Genomic DNA, 20,937 nt, shown 5'->3' with positions numbered 1-20,937 from the left:
AAATCGAATACAAACTGTTGCGAATTAGGAAGGGAACGCAAACAAAATTTCTCTCCCAATTGTAAGAGGGATTGAACTTCCTGAGGAATATCGGTCTTAGACAAATTTACAAACCAATTGTTATTGACCGAATTAATAAGGGATAAATTATCTTTCATGTGAAAATTCTTGGGATTAATATGTACATTAAAAGGAGTATGAGAGGGAGGTTGAGGAGTGGGTGAAAAGGAAAATGTGGGAAGGGGGTGCTGTTCATGAGGGCAAGAACCTGTAAAAGATCTCAACTTTCGCTTGTAAGGATTCATGGGAGGATGGGGGGGGACGGAACAAAAATATTTGATAAGAGGTACGTTAGGACGAAGGAAATCCGGCTGTTTTTTAGCGATCCATTTTAGTTTGTTATTGATTCTCTTATTTTCCACAGTATTAAAATGATTAAGAGAGGAACGTTGTCTCCTGATAAATTCATTAAGAATACGAACCGGGACCCGTCTAAACAGAATCTTAGAGCATCGCAGTACATTATGTTGTAGAAATCGTAACAATCTGAACGCGTCATAAATTTCAATCTGTAACAACCGCCTAATAGAACCACGCACAAAGTTTTTGTATAAAGAAGTTGAATTGTCATCAAAAAATGAAATCACGTTATCGGTAAATTTAAATAAATGTTGCGGAACCAAGTTGACTCTTTTGCATTCCCTCAAGAAAAAAATTTTACATTTTGTAGCTATAATTCTTTTGTTGAAACCAATCCAATTCTTAAAACATTGCTTCACATCGCCTCCGAAACATCGATCGATAAATTTAAAAAAATTAAAAAAATTAAGTTGTAGAGCACTCATAATTCGCCTGAGTAATATCAAAATTATTATAATGAAATAAAGGTCCGTTAGATAAAATCAATAAAAATTAGTTAAAAGGCTACAAGGACCAACGCAATGGTGGAAATATGCAAAAAATAATAAAACGGTTATTACAATAAAATAACCATATGAAAATGTTTATTTAATTTGAATATGACAAACGCCGCGTTTCAATCCAATTCGGATCCTTTTCAATGTCGACTAACAAAGTGAATAATAAACATTAAGATAAGATTAAAATTAACGGTCATAGGAGAAATGTAAATAAGTTTCGGAACAACGCAAAGTCAAAAAATCGGAAGCAAATATATGTACAATAACGGAAAATTTAAACCGTCAATCACAAAAAAGGAAAGAACGCATCGCATTAACGTATCGCCACAGAAAACCCGAAAGCTCGTACCGCATACCACCAGTATACCGTTAAAAACGAGATGATCCTCTCCAAAAAAACCGGAAGGAAAACCCACATACAGGTCCATGACCATTTCCAAAAGAAAAAACAGTCAACGATGCATAAATCGATGACCAGTTGGAAACTTGATGGTCCAAATATGTGCGAGTAAAAGCTTAAAAAACTGACACTCTAAAAAAGAAAAACAAGACAGAGCAATAATTTAACAAACAATCCGGAAACTACTTAAGAGAATCCTTCATATAAAGCAAGAGTAAAGTTAATATAATAAAATTACATACCGGTCTCTAAATTTGAAAGTGATCTCAAATCAAAAAATCGAACACAAAGGGAGAGCAAGTTAAGCACAACTTAACGTTCCAATCAACAGAGCCGAACTGAGGCACATGGGGATCACATATAGCACAGAACGCGAAACATCAAAAAAGGGGGGGGGAAGAGAGAGAGAAGGGAAAGGAAGGAGAGGAACAACACGTCACAGAAGGAAAAATTTCAAATAATTACTGCGAACATTTTTTTATAATGGGCAAATACATCTTATCCAAGAATTCGGTATCGCTCTGAATGTTAAGGCCATGGTTCTGACCAGAGATATGTAACATCTCAGCAATTAGCCTCTTTTTATATCTAGGTTCCTCCTCCAAAATGGAAACATTCTCCCAATCAAACTCATGTCCGTTCAATCTATGAAGAGACACAACTGAGAGAGAACCAGAAGATTTATTAATATCAGAACGATGTTCTTTAATTCTGGTCAGTAACTTCCTTTTAGTTTGCCCCACATATGAAGCATCACAGTCTAAACAACTAATTTTATAAATGACATTCACGTGGTGGAATTTAGATACCGGATCCTTATACAGTCTAATAAAGGATTTTAATTTGTTATTGACTGTATATGCCAATCTTCTGTTCGCATAACTCTTGATGTTGGAAACAAAACCTCTTGGAAAACTTGAGGAAAAAGGAATGGTGAAGAAAGGAATAAGAGAGGAGGAGGATTGAGTGAGAGCAGTCTCGTTATTGTTCACGTCGGAGATTAAAAACTTTAATCTTTGAGAAATAGTGTGAAAAATAAATTTAATAGGATAACCATTGCCTAATAAAGTCGAAATAATAAAAGAAAAATTCTCATTATGAAACCGTGGATGTGACAGTTTAAAAATTCTATCAGTCAATCCAATGATAACTCCTTTTTTATGTGACAGAGGATGGTGTGAGAAAAATGATAGAAATCTTCCTGAAAAAGTCGGTTTCCTATACCAATTAAATTCAATATAATTATTGTTGATTATGATAGTTGTGTCCAGGAAATTTATACTGTTGTTGTTTGAATATTCAATGGTAAACCGTAGTCTACTGTGAAGCGAATTAAAAACCTGGAAAATATGTTGGATGTATTGTTTAGGAGCAGCAAGAACAATGTCATCAACGTAGCGAACATAAAAGGGAAGGGAAACAGGAAGAGACGAAATTGCTCTGTCTTCCAAATCAGACATAATAATATTCGCTAAGATCGGGGAGAGAGGAGATCCCATGGGAGTGCCAAAAATCTGTTTATATATGACATTGTCAAATTGGAAGTAGGTGGAGTCCATAATAAGATTTAAAGAAATCAAAAATTCCTTATAAGGAATGTTGATGTTGTTTTTAATTAAATGCCATCTTTTAGCAATTCCTCCAATAACCAAATCTAATGGAACATTAGTAAAAAGACTCTCCACATCCAATGAGACCAAATCGTACCAATCATCTAAGAACACATTGTTAAGTCTTTTAATCAATTCAAAGCTATTCGCAATATGGCTATTCGGATTAGGTAAATTCTTGTCTAACATGTTGTGGAGGAAAGACGCTAGCGAATAAAGAGGGCTATTAATACAAGAGATGATGATACGAAACGGGCAATCTTTCTTATGGATCTTTGGCAGTCCGTAGGCACGTGGTAAGATCCCATCAGTACTCAATAGCGCTCTATAAGTACCGTTAGAGATGTACTCATTTTTACGCCAACGCTGTAACAACTCCCTTAACTGGGAGATGACTCTATTCGTCGGGTCACGGTTCACTACCATGTACGTGTTCCGGTCTGATAGAAGGTCATGCATCTTGTCAAAATATTCGCTCAAAATATTCGCCGGTATTCATAGTCCGGTCTTATATTTAAGATCGTCTTTAGAATGTATGAAAGAAATAGAGAAAAGGAGAGAAAGTGAAGAAGAAAGTAAATGGGAAAAGAAAAGGAGAAGGATACTAGAGGAGGCAGACATGGGTAAAGAAGAATTGAAAAAGAAAAGACAAGAAGGGAGACAGAGATATCCGAAAAGATAATGGAAAGAATTGAAGAACGACAAAAAGAAGAGAGGAAGAGGAAAACAGAGGATTCAAGATATAACGATATACAGGGTGATCCAGAACAAACGTTTGTCTTTAAAAAAATAAATTGTCGAGTCTATTCTAAGACGATTTTCCCTTTATCAAAATTGTCTACGAGGCTTAGTTTTTAAATTATTAAATAAAATAGTTTGCGAATTACGGAACGAGTACAAGAGGTAGACAGGGACGGCGCAACTCACCGTCCGATACAGGCAATCATGTGGGGCGCTCGACGCGATCAGCTGATTGCTGCACACGATGAGTGTAACAATCAGTGTGTGTGTGTGTGTGTGTGTGTGTGTGTGTGTGTGTGTGTGTGTGTGTGTGTGTGTGTGTGTGTGTGTGTGTGTGGTGTATTTATGCACGCGTATCCACACATGCACCGTACTCTCTCTCTTTCTCTCTCTCTCTCCCTCTTTCTCTCTCACTCACTCACTCACTCACTTATTCTTACCTTAATAATGAGATTCTTCATACTGCTGATAAATAGCAGTGCCCAGTGTGCTGCACGATAATAACCGTCGTCGACGAGACGTCGTTTCTTCAACACGCAGTCTGACACATCGTCAAATAAGCGAAGTTTTTTCTTTCATCACTTTCGACACTTACAAATTTACTCGCGCACTTAATCACTCACGATTGATAAAAGGAGGAATTTACCAACGGTTACGGTACGAATTTAATAAACGGTTAACGCATTTAATTATTAATTACACACTCGATTAAAGAAACGCGTTAACAGAACGCGATACTCGATGCAAAGCGCGCGACGCGACGACCGACGACTCTTAAATAAATATTTAATATTAATATTTTATATGATAATAGTAAAAGTAATAAATATTTTAAAAACACTTATTTAATCTAATTAATTTTTAAATAGATATCATACGATGTATGGATATCACACACATTCATGATAATAATAATATTAATATGTTAAATGTTTATTATGTTTACCGCATTCTTCAATCGAACACATGATCGCGTTCGATAGCGCCAGTAGTACCTTAACCTACCGCAACCTACCATGACAAAAAACTGCTTGCAGTCGCCGAGTAATTATCGTCGCATTGTCGCGTCGTCGTGTCGTGTAGTAACGTGTCCGCGCGTGTTTCTTTCATCGAGTGATTTTTAATCGCCAACAGTTATTATTCGACAGTGATTAATAGTGATTAGTGATAGAGTCATTAGTAAATTTCTCGTCTCATCGAGTGAGTAAATAAATGTGATTACGTTAAAGTTTATAAAAGAATACAGTTCATGAAAGAAGAAAAACTTTCAGTTAATAATTTAGTGTGGATTTCTTGTCTTTTGCAACGTGATATCTACGTTAAATTTGAGAACGTACGATCTATCGGAAAATTCATTTCTCCTTCAAGCAATTACAGCAATACATCAAAAGTCATCGAACAAGGTAATAATAACTATTTTTTGACGTTATGTGAAAACAGATCTCGGGAAGTCAGAGGGACAGTGTGTCAAAGGAAATTCGTGAAAAGAGAGGGGTTTTTAGTGGGTAGGGAGTACCGAGTTGGTAATTCGACTTGGTACTCGAGTCCCACATAACTCACTGGATCGACCGGTGGGTATGCATAAAATGCATTTTCCCCTCTCTGGTAAAAAAAAAAAAAAAAAAATTTACAGGTGAGTGAGCGAATGAGTGAGAGAGAGAGAGAGAGAGAGAGAGAGAGAGAGAGAGAGAGAGAGAGAGAGAGAGACAAAGAGAGAGACAGACAGACAGACAGAGAGAGAATGTATGTGTTCGCATGTGTGTCTGTATGTGTACAGCGATCAGCTGATCGCAGCAGGCGCCCCGCGTAAGCTCCCGCGTCTGACGGTGAATCGCGCCACCCTTGCCTGCCTCTTGTATTCGACCCGTCATACGTTAACTACTTCCTTTAATAATTCAAAAACTAATCTTCGGACGAAATTTTGCCGAAGGAAAAATCGTCTTAGAATTGATTCAAGAATATGTCATTTCAGGGACACAGGGGTTATTTTGAATCACCCTGTATTATATTAGACACTTCGCAACAAAATTCAATACAGGAGATGCAAAATAATAGGAACGTGAAAAGACCTATTTGGTTTATATTTTCTGCCTTAGGCACGCAATGGCCACGGATGGGTATATATATATATTCAATATTTTATATTTCACACGTATAAGATGGCAATTAAATGATAAAATAATAATTATTATCATTTAATCAAAATTTTATCAGGTCAAGATTTATTAAAGTTTCATGTCTTTAAAAATGTTATAAAAATGTGTGACAGTGTTTTAAAATCATATGATATAAATATTATGAACATATTGACAAATAAAAACGGAAAAGCGTATGAAAGCGCTTTACACACATTTGTCTGTATCGTCGCCATTCAGGTAAAATATTATAAATATAAATATATAAATTTATATGAAATTTATAATTTATAATTTGTATATTTATATTTATAATTTATATATATTAACAATGCGAATATAGTTTATAAACACGGAACAATATGATATAAAAATGTCTATATGAATGTATAGATTGGCTTGGTAGATCTTCTCACAACCTTAGGAATTACTCCGGATTACATGATTAGTCATTCTGCTGGTGAACTTGGTTGCGCGTATGCGGATAAATGTTTAACTATTGAACAAACTATTTTATCGGCATACTTTATTGGTTTAGCCTGCATCGAAGAAAATGTGATTCATAGCTCTATGGCAATTGTGAATTTTGATTACGAATGCCTGAAAAATATATGTCCATCGGATATTGAAATAGTGTGCTACAATAGTCAAAACAGTAATATTATAAGCAGGCCCGCAGAATCCATAAAAGAATTCGTGAAAAAATTACAGGTATTGTTTTTCAATTAAATTTTTAATCAGATTTTTAATCAGATTGATCTTCTCACTTGTCTCTTTTATTTTGAAAATATTGTAGCTTTATATAATCGCCTTATATATATTCCTATTAATTAATTTCGTTTTGTAAGATTAATAACATTAACGCGAAAGAAATCTCTTGCGATGTACCATATCACAGTTATTATTTCGCATCCGTGGAAAATCGACTTTTGTTTAATTTGAACCAAATAATACCACGCCCGAAAAAACGAAGTCCAAGATGGATAAATACCTCCGTACCTTGTATGGAATGGACCAAAGAGGCAGCGAAATTATCTTCAGCGAACTATCACACGCATAGTATACTCAATACTGTTCTCTTTGGACAAGCAATGAATTTAATTCCAAATAATGCCGTAACTATCGAAATTGGACCGGATGGCGTTCTGCAGCGTATTTTGAAAGAATCCTTACATCCAAAAGTGACGAACATCGTACTGACACAGCGCACTGAACAAAATTCGACCGATGTAACTTTACGAGGGATTGGAAAACTCTATAATTGTGGTTTAAAATCGCAGATTGCTAACTTATATCCGCCAGTGGAATTTCCAGTTAGTCGAGGCACTCCTATGATATCTCCATCTATCAGGTACAACATAATGTCAGAATAAATTTTTTTCTAAATGTTGCTTATGTAAACAACAAACATTTCTTGAAATATATAAGCATATACATATATAATATACAAGCAAGGTTTTAATGCCGAGTTATAGGTGGGATCATTCTAAAGATTGGTTTGTGTCAATTTATCAATCGCAGAATGACATACAATCCACAGAAAGACATGTCGAAATCAATCTCAATGACGAGAGCTATAACTATATGATCGATCATGTAATCGATGGAAGAAATTTATTACCACAACAGGATATCTTGCACTCGTGTGGGAAACTATCGGCATGATGGAAGGAAAAATATATACAACTATGCCGATAATATTTCGAGATATAAGATTTATTCGTGCTACTCATTTATCGAATAATATTATAAAATTGACAATTTCTATACAAAAAGGTATTTATGAAACTATTAAATTACTTTTGCAATAGTAACATTATGAAGTTATATCTCGTAATTAATCTCAAGCTGTGTAATATCAAATAAAAATATTGCAGATAGCGGAAAATTCGAGGTTACCGAAGGAGATAGCGTTGTGGTAACAGGTAAAGTGCATGCTACATCGAATCCAAAACAAGAACTGATTCCGAACAGTCTATTGCCGGAAGATGACGAAGAAGGAGAGCACATGACTGCTCGAGATATCTATAAAGAACTCAAATTACGTGGCTATCAGTACTGGTTCCGTGGATTGAAAAGCGCATCTATATCATGCAACAAAGGACATATTGCTTGGGCAAATAATTGGGCGACTTTTATGGATTGTATGTTGCAACTTTATAGTCTTGGATATGATACTAGGGATTTATATGTTTCTACGAATATTCAGAAATTGATGATTAATCCTGCGCTTCATACGTCAAAGTTGAAATATATAGTGACAAGAGGCTAAACGTACATTCCTCCATAATTTAAAAATTTAATAATTAAAAATTAACAATTTAATAAGTTAAAAATAAATATATATTAAAAGAGAATTATATTTTATCTTTCTCTCTCTCTATTAGCTTTAATTTTATATCAAGCAATCTTTATAGCGAAATTGTTATCTTACTTAATTGTCTCATTACAGTATTACCAGTACGTATATATAGAGAAATAGACGCAATTATATCTGGCGTAATTGAAATTCGAGGCTTTAAAGCTACCACGATTTCTCGTCGGAAGTTAATCCAGGATCTCGTTATTGAAGAATACGTATTTGTGGCACATCATGACCATGCGAAGATATCTTTAGACGAAGCGATCAAAATATCAGAGTAGCTTGCGTTGGAAGATCATCAGATAATTAAAATAAAAGCTATTGAATTCGTAGAAGATACTGATGATGTAACATTGGAAGAATTATCATCCCCGTTGTTAATTAAAACTTTTAGTGATATGCCGTTAATACAGGCAAATATTACTATTTTAACATCATCGAATCGTTTTAATCCAACAAAATTGCCACAGAATGTTACAATCGCAGATTTAAATAAACCATCTATAAATGATAAAGTCTTAATAGCTGTCGGATTCAATCTCTTGACGAAACAACTAAAAACGTTAGAAAGACTTTTGTCATTCGTGAGAGATGGTGGTTATCTATTGACGCGCGAACGAAGCAACATAATTAATTGCGATAAATATTTACGACAATATAAATTAAATGTTATTCTTGAAAAGCGCACTGAAACAGAAATAATTGTGCTTCTGAAGAAAAAAGTTGAGATAAAGAAAATGACTGTTGTCTATATAAATAATGACAATTTTAATTGGCTCGAAGAATTAAAGCTGCTTTTGAACGATGAAAATCAACTTGTTAAAGACAATAGAATCATAATTGTTGGAGAAAGAGATTTTGAGTGCGGTTTGTTAGGCTTCATTAATTATTTGAGGAAGAAATCAGGCAGCTTTGTCAGAGGTGTATTTATTCAAGATGAGAAGGCTCCTAAATTCTCTCTACAAAATTCTTTTTATATGCAACAGTTGCAAAAGGACATGTCTATTAATGTTTTGCGTTCTAACAAAATCTGGGGATCTTACAGATATTTACCATTACCTCGTCCAGAAGCTCAACCTGTACCTTCCGCCTATGTTTGTCAAATGGTATATATATATGTATACATGTATATATCTTTGCAAAGATTTGAATAGTGCATGAATATTATCTGTATACACTGTATATATGCAATAATCATTTATTTTTTGTGTCATATAATTTCGCTATCTAAAATTTGCCTTATATACATGTCACGTATAATGAAACGTTTTTTGTACTCTTATAGGTTCCTGGTGATCTAAGTACATTTTGCTGGACGGAAAACGATATACCTGATTCTCATCTCGAAGATTTGATACGTGTAGTGTATTCGTCTATCAATTTCAAAGATGTAATGTTAGCAACTGGCAAATTAAATTCATTGCCGACTGCAATGCCGCAAGAACGATTTCAACGTACATTTCTTGGAATGGAATATGTAGGATTCGATGCCAATGGACATCGTGTAATGGGACTTCGAGATAATAAGTAAATATTCTAATTATTCAAATAATTACGTAAAATTTCATCGACAAATATTCCTCTTTGTAGATGTATAGCAAATGTCGTTGTAAAAGACAAAGATTTATGTTGGGACATACCTGATACATGGACATTCGAAGATGCTGCTACAGTTCCGTGCGTTTACAGCATGTGTTATTTCGTCTTACACATTTGTGGGAAGATGAAGTAGGGTGATAAAATACTTATACATTCTGGTACTGGAGGCATTGGACAAGCAGCTATCCACCTGGCTCTTAACGAAGGATGCGAGGTGTTCACTACCGTAGGTACAATTAAAAAGCGAGAATTTATTAAGAGAACGTTTCCGACTATTATGGATAAGCATATTGGAAATTCTCGAGATACCAGTTTCGAACAAATGGTAATGTTGCACACGAACGGTCGCGGCGTGGACATCGTGCTGAATTCCTTGGCGGAAGAAAAACTAATTGCGTCCGTTCGTTGTTTAGCACGAAATGGTCGTTTCCTAGAGATTGGCCAATTTGATCTTGTTTCTAACAATCCTCTAGATATGATTGTGTTTCAAAAAGGCATTAGTTTCCATGGAATTCGACTGAACAATACATTTTTGGGTTATCACAAAAGTCTTTAACATCTAAAATGATGGCTAACGGTTTGAAAAAGGGGATCATCAAACCACTTCAGGTGAAAGTTTTTCCAAAATCAGAAATTGAGGCAGCTTTTAGATACATGTCAAGTGGGAAACATATAGGAAAGGTATGCTAACAATATAACTCATTTCACAATAATTATAAATAATAAAAAATAAAATTGTTATAAATACAATTTGAAGTACTATAATAATATAATAGTCTTTCTAATATATGGATATACTTCTTCAGATAATTTTGAAGATTCAAGAAGAAAATCAATCTCTAAACGGGCTCGTTGTCGCACATCGTCGTTACTATTGCTTCAGTGACAGAAGCTACATTATATTAGGAGGTCTAGGAGGATTCGGTTTGGAATTAACTGATTGGCTGATATTAAGAGTTGCCAAGAACGTTGTGCTGATTTCGCGAACTGGTATAAAAAATGGTTATCAACGCATGAAAGTTCAATTGTGGAAATCCTATGGCGTAAATGTACTCGTTATTAAAAAAATCGACGTCTCTAACCGTGACGATTGCGAACATCTTTTGCGAACAGCAGAAAAAATGGCATCGGTAGATGCGATATTCAATCTCGCTATGGTGTTGAACGATCGCATTTTGAAGAATCAAACCACCGATAACTTTGTGGAATCCTTCAAAGCGAAGGCCTGGGCGACGGAAATGTTGGACAAACTATCCAGAAAGATTTGTCCTAAACTACGACAATTTGTAATGTTCTCTTCCATTACTAGTGGCATAGGAAACGTTGGATAAACGAATTATGGCATGGCCAATTCCGTTATGGAGAGGGTATGTGAGAAGAGGGCGAAAGATGGATTACCAGGATTGGCGATTCAGTGGGGAAACATAGATGACGTGGGTCTTCTCATTGATATGCAAGAAGAGAATAAGGAAGTCATTTTCATTGGCGTTTTGCGCCAAAAAATATCCAGCTGCCTTGATGTACTTGATACATTTTTACTTCAAAGCCGCCCAATCATAAGCAGCATGATTGTAGACAAAAAGAAAGCAAGTTCTTCCAGATTTGGCAATATGATGGAAACTATCGCTAATATTTTAAGTAAGTATTCGCATGTAGACTATGGCACGTGTGTGTTAAACTATTTTTTGTATACGTTGCATTAAATCAGACATATTATATTGTGTGACGCGACGCCTTTTGAGCTCCGTCACAGTGACCCCGCCGGGGGGGGAAGGTCGTGCGGAGGGTCGTCCCTCGCACCCGAGGGGGAACCCCCTTATCCGATCCCGTGATATATCTTTTATAGGAGATTAACTTTAAGAGAGCAAAGAGCGGCAATCTGAGCGAGCGAGTGATGTACAGCAAGATCCCGAAGGGTGCAGTTACCGAAGAAAGGAAGAGGAGAGAGTCGGACCGATGCCTCCCCTCCAATGAAAGGTCACGAATCGAGATCCCGCTCCGCCGCTATCCATAGGTAACCGTTGTATTAATATCCGCTACTTTTAGAGAAACAATGACGGGGAAGCCCGGACGAAGGAACGATCAACACTCTCCCAGGCTGCAGACTGAGGAGAGGAGATGCATCCGGAGCCGGACGAGGATACGGCCTGGCCAGTCCAACACGTCCGAGCTACCGAGAACATACAATCGTCAAGAATACCGTCCACGTTGGATTTTGGTTCCTATCGAAGGGCAACCCGCAATACAGCAGGACGAAATTCGAGGGGGCGGAGAATATCGACCCCTTCTCATCGAAAATCGACAGGATGCGCGGAAAATCGGCGCGGGACTCGAGGGCCTCGAGGAGCCTTTATCACAAGTCGCTGTTCGGCGAGCCGCAATAGCAAAGAGACGATCCTCCGACTCAAGTGCGATCACAGCGAGAGCCCAGCGAGGACCCGGATACCGCAGCGAGATTGTAAGCCGCCGCTCAGGTAGCCGTAAAACTGTTCCCGGATACAGCTGGCGTCGTAATTTTCTTGATACCGTCGCAAGACGACCGTTATCTCGTTACCGAATTGTCGTAGAAGCCTTGCGCGCTTTTCTCGCGTTTCGTTGCCGGACGCCGGCTGGCCCCGAGTATCGCGGATTTGTCCCTCTCGGGGGTTCGTCGCCGACAGTCGCTATACCGTAGCGTTCGTGCCGTATCGTATCGTATCATTTTATTTCGTGTTTTGTTATATCATGGCGAGGAGTGTCGAATTGCGCTTCTTACGGTGGTAGCGAAATTCCGACTTTCCGTATCGCGTAGAGAATAATGGGATTTGCGTGAGGTCGTTCTTCGCGAGTAAGGGCTACCGTATACCCGAAAACCTACTCGGCAAGAATTGTACAATTGCGAAATCTCTGTTTAAAATATATGTCCGTTAACGTTCGTGTGGTTTGAGATTGCGTGAGGGTCGAATTTGTTTTCGCCGAGAGCGAAAGGTCGAGAAGATACCGGACAACATTGCGAAATAATACTTGTGCCCGCTGACGTAGAATTTCCGTTACTTATAACCGTCGTTACATTTGATTTTTCCGTGAATTACCTGTTGACTTTGCTCATCGCTGTCCGTGAAATTATATTCGTTATCGTTCCGATCTCATAATTATCTGTTAATCGCGCGTATTATATGTATTCGTTCCCGTATAGATAACAATCGACCTTCGTATCGTTCGTATAACTCTGATGTTTCTTTTCTTTCGAAATTTATATTATCGATCTCGTTACTTGCGTATCTTCTACATTTAATCTTTTCTATTTTTCCCGTACCGTTAACCTTTTCTATTGTATTCATATCGTCTTTGTTATATACTTTGTCTATACTATAATTGTTAAATATATTTATAATAATACTCGAAGGAGTGTCGATCATTTCTCTCTCCCGGAAGTTATTTAGCGTTCTCTCTCTAGCCTACAAAGAATCCTGCCCTTCTGCCCTATACTGAGCTCTAGGTTACCGAAATCCCCGTTACCGTAACGATATCGTGGCGCGGGAGACCGCGCCTGGCGCCCAATACCGCTCTTCTTCTCGGGGAGCTGTGAGATACCGTACGCTACCGTATTTTAAGATACCGTTTTTTTCTGTGAACCAGCTATTTTCTCTATCGGCTAAAATTGCACGCCGCCCCCTCCGGATCGGCGTTCCCGAGGCGGCCAAAGGCATTGCAATTGATAGATGTAAAAGGTATGAATAAGATAAGCAAAAATACATCTCTATCTGAGCTTAGAATGGATTCCATGATGGTTGTGGAAATTAAACAAATTTTGGAACGAAAATTCGATATCTTTTTCACTGCACAAGAAATACGGACCCTTACTTTTGGAAAATTAATTGAGATGTCCAACACAAACATTGATAGAGACAATACGCAAGCTGGAAATTCAATTGATATCAGAAATCAAGACATACCGAATTTATTCGGTATTTTAAAGGATGAAGATTTTATGACAGAAATTTGTTCAGATTTCTGGACTAAAAAAGAGGAAAGTACAATCCAAGTATTTCTTATACCGGGAATGGACGGCTGTGTTACTGTATTTAATCGTTTGGCATCAAATATTAAATTTTCGACGACATCCTTACAGTATAACACAAATAATATCGATTCTATGAACACAATATCGGAGATAGGATTATCTTTTTGAGGTATGGTAACCGTATTGATAATTTTATGTTTAATTGAAGAATTGTTTTTTGTTAATGCCATAAGCAAAATTTGCAAAATTATTTTAATATTTTACAGCACGTATCATCAAGATTGAAAGATGGAAGAGATTTTGTAATGGTAGGATATTCTTTTGGATCTGTCGTTGCAATTGATTTAGTAAGAAGATTGGAGGCTATGAACTTTAAAGGTCGACTTGTACTGATCGATGGTGCTTCGGAACAACTACGATTAATGTGTGGACATTATATGTTAATTTCTAATGACGTAGAACTTCAGATTACTATTTTAATCTCTATTTTGGAAGTTATAAGGCAGAAAGCTGTGAAAAGGTATATCTCTTTTTATGTACATGGAAGCATATTTCTAATCACAAATATTACTATTAGCTTCATATTTTAATCATCTTATGGTTCTTGCAGTTTCTTCATTTAAAGCTTTTAACTTTTTGCGATTCTGAAATTTCTGTCATATCCTTTGAGCAGGTGCAGTTCAGACTTATTTTCATTTATATCCTGCAATTTATATGTTATCCCATATTTCGTCTCTTATTTCCATTTATTTAATGTCTCAAATTATATACATAACACATATAAAAAAAAGAAATAAATTTTTACACAAGTATATGTATTTGTAATGAGAAATATTTTTAGGATCGTTAGAATCTTTATAAATATTCATATATTTTTTTATCCCGAGCTAGACTCGACATAGAACCAGCTAGAGCAAAATGTAATATTGATTCAGACTTGACATGGAATCGCAAAAAATTTAAAATCTATAAAAGTTTTTAAAAATCGTTTAAATATGAAACATATAAATTCCGCAGGTTTTAATGATATTAAAGGAGTGTACAACTTGAAAAGAACGGTTTGACATTTTTGCTAAACACTTTTTAGCAACAAATACATTACTTTCACCTGTAAATCTGAAAATACTGTGTACAACAATGTATAAACGTTTAATCGCTATTCGACAATATGATTCTTCTACACTATCGCCTATTAAATCACCCGCAATGTTACTGAAAGCTACATTGTCACCTGTAGATACCTGTAGACCATAAGATTGAAGAAGATTATGGTTTGCACAAGGTATTTTGGGAAAGTTTAGTTAATATTCTACATCTAATAAATTAAAATTAACAAAAAATTTTTTTTAATGAATCACATAATGTTTAAGATAACTCAAAACAAAGTGGAAATACATTACGTCGAGAGTGATCACTTTACGATCTTGAGAAACGATAAAATAGCAGCTGCGATTAATGGAGAGCCACTATGATATCAAATTATTCACTAAACATTACATTAATATATGCATATTATATATTACATTAATGTATATTAAAATGCATGGCATTGATCATAGATCAATAGATCATAGAATCAATAGATTAATGTATATTATTTGGTAACGGCTTTTGTGTATATTCGACGACCATGTTGTTAATAAAATACCATAAAATATTTAACACAAAATATATGTTTAATTCCCCGCAAGTGATTTTTTAAAATTTATTTAAATTCTCTAATTTTTTAAGTTTTTTTTTAAATATAAATCCTTTTTCTACTAGATCTCTCTCATATTTTGCAAATATAAATATTAATTATAATATGTATTAACTTACCTAAACTCTATTTCCTGTTTGTGTTTGTATCTGTGTAATCTGTTCGAATTGGCAAGAAACTTTTACTGCCGCGCAAGTACGGAAACTTTGGTTCTAACAACATTAAAGCTCCATAATATATATAATTAATAGAACGTAACAGAAAGGTATATAAAAGAAATCTTAAAAACGACTTTAAAGTAGTTTTAGTTATGTTTTGGATGATTTGATCTATAATATTGTCTTGATTTGTGAAAGCATTATTCTATTAATTTCATGAGAAGGCAAATGTTTTTTGCGGATAGAAGAAGAACGATATTTTGTTTGTTTGATAAACGTTTATTTTTATCAAAAGAAACGTTTCTTTTAACGTTTCTCAAGTAAATATTTTAATCAATCAGAAATATTTTTGTAAACTGTTATAAAATGTTTCAAAGACATAATTTATAAAATTTTTTTAAAATGAATACGTACTATTTTCGATAATTACTGAAATCAAATCAAATATTATAAACACTTCATAAATATCGGTTTACATTAATATTTTATTTAAATTGTTAGAAAAAATTTGCATATCGGGTACGGCCGTCAATCTATTCAGATTACCAGATGTATATCATATTTTATCGGCTGACAGATCGTGAATTTAATGAAGACATAACTAATGCCAATCTATTAACAACTTCTGATCTAAATCTAAATCTGTTGCCAACGTGCTAACATATTGCGCGTTATTTTGGTTTACGTGCTGACATCCTGCGCCACGGTCTTTTAACCTTCTATTTTATTGTTTTTATATTGTAAAAAAAGAAAGAAAGAGAAATACACATTTATATTTAAAAAAATCTGATTGTAATTTAAATACATAATTATATTTTGTAATTAAGCATGTTATTTTTGTTTATTGATCTCAATGTATTTTTACAATTTATTTATTTATTTGTTTATATATTTTTAAAATAAATTAAATTTATTTTTTTTAATGTAACTTTTAATTAAATTTAAAATGTGAATGTGTATATTACAAGTCAATTCTTTTTATATTAATACAAAAATTGAGGGTAAATATGTCGATGAAGGGAGCCCGCCTCGATTACCTTGACCTTGACATATGTTGTCAAGGTCACTGCCCTGAGTAACATCCAAAAGGTTTTAGCCGTCGCTCGTTGTTTATTAAAAAGTTATTAACAAAAGAATTTTACAATTTTAATACTTTTTATCTCTGAAAATATTGATTTGAGAAAAAAAAATTTAAGCAGAAAATAGAGCCGCTGAAAAACTCTACAAAAAAAGTTATATGCATTCTTTTCATAAACCTACTATTTTAGCTGTTATATGAAAAAATAATATTTTTAAATACATTTAATACAATTTAAATTTATATAAAATTTAATAAAATTAAAAAATATCACAAATGTATGTGTACACACACACACACACACACACACACACACACGCGGGGGGTGCAAGGGGGGCCTTCGGCCCCCCCCTCCCGCAACCACTCCACCGGTAGGCAAGATGGACCTCGCTTTACAACTTACAGCATATATCCATTGTGATTGAACTCTTCGCAATGCGTCCCCACCGGCGGGGTGGTCGCGGGAGGGGGGCCGAAGGCCCTCCTTGCACCCCCCGCGTGTATGTGTGTGTGTGTATGTACATACATTTGTGATATTTTTTAATTATATTAAATTGTATTAAATTCTATATAAATTTAAATTGTATTAAATGTTTTTAAAATAATTATTTTTTTATATAACAGCTAAAATAGTAGGTTTATGAAAAAAATGCATATAACCTTTTTTGTACAGTTTTTCAGCGGCTTTATTTTTTGCTTTAAATTTTTTGTCTCTAATCAATATTTTCAGAGATAAAAAGCATTAAATTTGTGAAATTCTTTTGTTAATAACTTTTTAATAAACAACGAGCGACGGCTAAAACCTTTTGTATGTTATTCAGGGTAGTGACCTTGACAACATATGTCAAGGTCAAGGTAATCGAGGCGAGCTCCCTGCATCGACATATTTACCAACTAAAAAATAAATATGTGAAATTTTTACTCTTGTTTTTATTCGATGAGAGAATTAACTCTATTATGTCGCAATGCGTTTAATTTAAATACAGAAAGGTTAAATAGTATCAAAAGTATATCAATGCTAATTTAATTCCAAAATTTAAGGTAATTATCTAGAAGAACGGCAACTTCACCGATGACTTTGACCTTTACATATGTGGTCAAAATCATGATCCTGAGTAACCTCCAAAAAGTTTTAGTTGGCGGTCATTGTTTATTAAGAAGTTGTGAGCAATTGAAGTTCACGCAAAGCAAGGTCCATTTCCAAGCAAAATTTAGTTTTAAATTAATTCAAAATTATTTTAAATATATTTAATACAATTAAAAAATATCAAAAATGTATGTGTACACACACACACACACACACACGCGCGGAAGGTGCAAGGGGGGCCTTCGGCCCCCTCCCGCAACCACCCCGCCGGTAGGGGACGCATTGCGAAGAGTTCAATCACAATGGATATATGCTGTAAGTTGTAAAGCGAGGTCCACCTTGCCTACCGGCGGGGTGGTTGCGGGAGGGGGGGCCGAAGGCCCCGCGTGTGTGTGTGTGTGTGTGTGTGTGTACACATACATTTGTGATATTTTTTAATTGTATTAAATTGTATTAAATTCTATATAAATTTAAATTGTTTACCTTTTTTTTATTTACCTTTAATTTGCCTTTTTTTGCGTTTTTCTTTACGTTTATTCACGTTTATAACTTTCAACGCGACAAGAGGTCTGTTATTGTACATGGTGTCCGAAAATTATGTGAAATTCGTAAAACTTCTTTTGTTTATAACTTTTTAATAAACAACGAGCGACGGCTAAAATCTTTTGCATGTTACTCAGGATAGTGACCTTGATAACATATGTCAAGGTGAAGCTCATCGGAGGTGAGTCCCCTAATATCAACCTTTACCATATTGGTACCATGCATGTTTTTACTACAGAATTGAATTGTTAATAACTTCTTAATAAACAATGACCGCCAACTAAAACTTTTTGGAGGTTACTCAGAATCATGACCTTGACGACATATCTTAAGGTCAAAGTCATCGGTGAGGTTGCCGTTCTTCTAGATAATTACCATATATTTTTTTCAAGATACAAACAAAATATAGAAACAGTAATAAATTTATTACTAAAAAATAGAGAGAGAGAGAGAGAGACTTAAAAATCTAAAAAAAAATAGTATACAAACATATACAGGGTGAGCCATTTTAATTAACGCACGCAATTATTTCGGAAACAAAGCATTTTAGAGAAAAATGTTTCAGACAATAGTTGTTTGGTTTCGAGGGGGCCATAAGATGGTATCATTGGTTTGACCTTGAAGAGTTATTTGAAGGTCACATGAAGGTCACCTTCAATTTCTTAAATGGAACCTACTATTTGTCATTGCATATTCTTGTAGCTTATCTCGATAGCTTTCCAAAACACTATAATTAAGTACCTTTTCGTTAAGTACTTTTTGAGTTATGAGGCTTGAAATAATTTCTTAATTTTACATAAACCGTAAAATATCTTGTAAAATATTCATTTTTCGATTATCTTACCTTAATACTTTTATGTACAAAATAATGAGAGGAATCAATTGGTGTAAAGAAAACACATAGTTGTTTTTAAGAAAAAATATGGAATTGTTAATTGCAAATTACATATTCATGTGACCTTCAAATAACTCTTCAAGGTCAAACCAATGATACCATCTTATGGCCCCCTCGAAACCATAAAACTTTTGTCTGAAACATTTTTCTCTAAAATGCTTTGTTTCCGAAATAATTGCGTGCGTTAATTAAAATGGCTCACCCTGTATGTCATATTTTCAAATATTAAAAATGAAACTATTTAATCAAATAATAAATAATTTAGTATTATAAATAAAAGTACAATCTGTAAACAAATTTGAATTCTGTAGTCTTAATACGTAATAAAATTATAAACAATATTATTTTATTTTGAATAGTATATTTTCTTTGTCTTAAATATGTTTATATATTACTCACAATTATTTCAAATATTATCCCGCACTATACGCATTTTATGAACAATGTTTTATATATAATCGATACATTTCAATTGCAAATACATACTTTGAGTTTTAAAATTATAAAGAAGATTGGAAATACAACATGTGTAATCATTATCATAATTAATACAGTCGCAAGAATCTAAATAATTAAAAAGGAACATTTAAAAAGGTAAAGTTACATTAATTATCAACATATATATATATATATATATATATATATATATATATGTATATATATGTAACGATTTAGTGTTCCACTGTCTCATTTCTCATCTACAGGAGTGCTGTAGACGAGCGGTCTATCGCAATAATATCGCAAATAACAAATTTTATAGTGTTAATAACATCATAAATAGAACAAAATATATAAAATACAAATATATATATTTGTGTGGATAATCACATACAAAAATAATTTACAATATGAAAGAAACACACAGACAATACATTAATAATGATTCTGGCGACGAAATCGTTATTTCAGGTATCGCTGGTAGATTTCCAAATTCAAACAACATGAATCAGTTACAAGAGAACTTATTCAACAATGTTGATCTTTCTAGAACAAATCATGGCCGATGGAAAATGGGTAATTATAATTCATAATCACATTTATTTGTGGTTAATTTAAAATATGTCTTTTTACTCCTAAATAAATACATAATTATTTGTTATAAAAATATATTTTTAATTTAAATAAAAAATATAAATGTTAAAAATATACTTTATAGCACTTTAATATACTTTAAATATACTTTAGCAATTTTATTACATAAATATTATACATTTATGAATTTATATAATTCGTTAGAACATCCAGATTTACCACCACGCATGGGAACAATTAATAATGTGGAAAAATTCGATGCTGATTTTTTCAACGTTTCTTTCAAGCAAGCACACACGCTCGATTCTATGACAAGAATATTATTGGAACACACTTATGAAGCAATTGTCGATGCAGGGATCAATCCAAAGCAATTACAAGGAAAAAATACTGCTGTGATTATAGGGACATCTATACTTGAGTCGCAAGGAAATTTTATGTATGAAAATCTTCAGGTAGAACAAAATTATTGATTAATATATATAAGGAAAAATACTTGACATAAAGAATTATTAAATTCATTGTTTACATATGTAAAATTTATTGTTGCTTACTTTCTATAATTAGACAGATGGTCTAGGCATTACAGGATGTAGTAAATCTACAGTAGCAAATATGCTTTCATATTTGCTGGATTTGAAAGGACCATCTTATACAATCGATACAGCATGCAGC

General features: G+C 34.2%; 1 pseudogene across 1 annotated transcript; it reads left to right on the top strand.

Moving 5' to 3' along the window:
* Nucleotides 1–5,631: 5,631 nt before the first annotated feature.
* LOC145964903 (fatty acid synthase-like) lies at nt 5,632–15,242 on the top strand (annotated as a pseudogene). The gene is made up of 14 exons (XR_014436568.1): nt 5,632–5,788; nt 5,886–6,046; nt 6,200–6,517; nt 6,655–7,157; nt 7,282–7,582; nt 7,684–8,073; nt 8,259–9,274; nt 9,454–9,695; nt 9,759–10,448; nt 10,574–11,405; nt 13,469–13,939; nt 14,037–14,290; nt 14,788–15,052; nt 15,141–15,242. The product of XR_014436568.1 is annotated as a fatty acid synthase-like (transcript).
* The last annotated feature ends 5,695 nt before the right edge of the window (nt 15,243–20,937 follow it).

This window comes from Camponotus vicinus, unplaced genomic scaffold (genome assembly GCF_025532165.1).
Source record: "Camponotus vicinus isolate PSW18456_S1 unplaced genomic scaffold, iyCamVici1.0 SCAF_14, whole genome shotgun sequence".
NCBI lineage: Eukaryota > Metazoa > Arthropoda > Insecta > Hymenoptera > Formicidae > Camponotus > Camponotus vicinus.
Note: the sequence above shows the minus strand (reverse complement) of the source record. Positions and strands in the feature narration are given on the sequence as shown.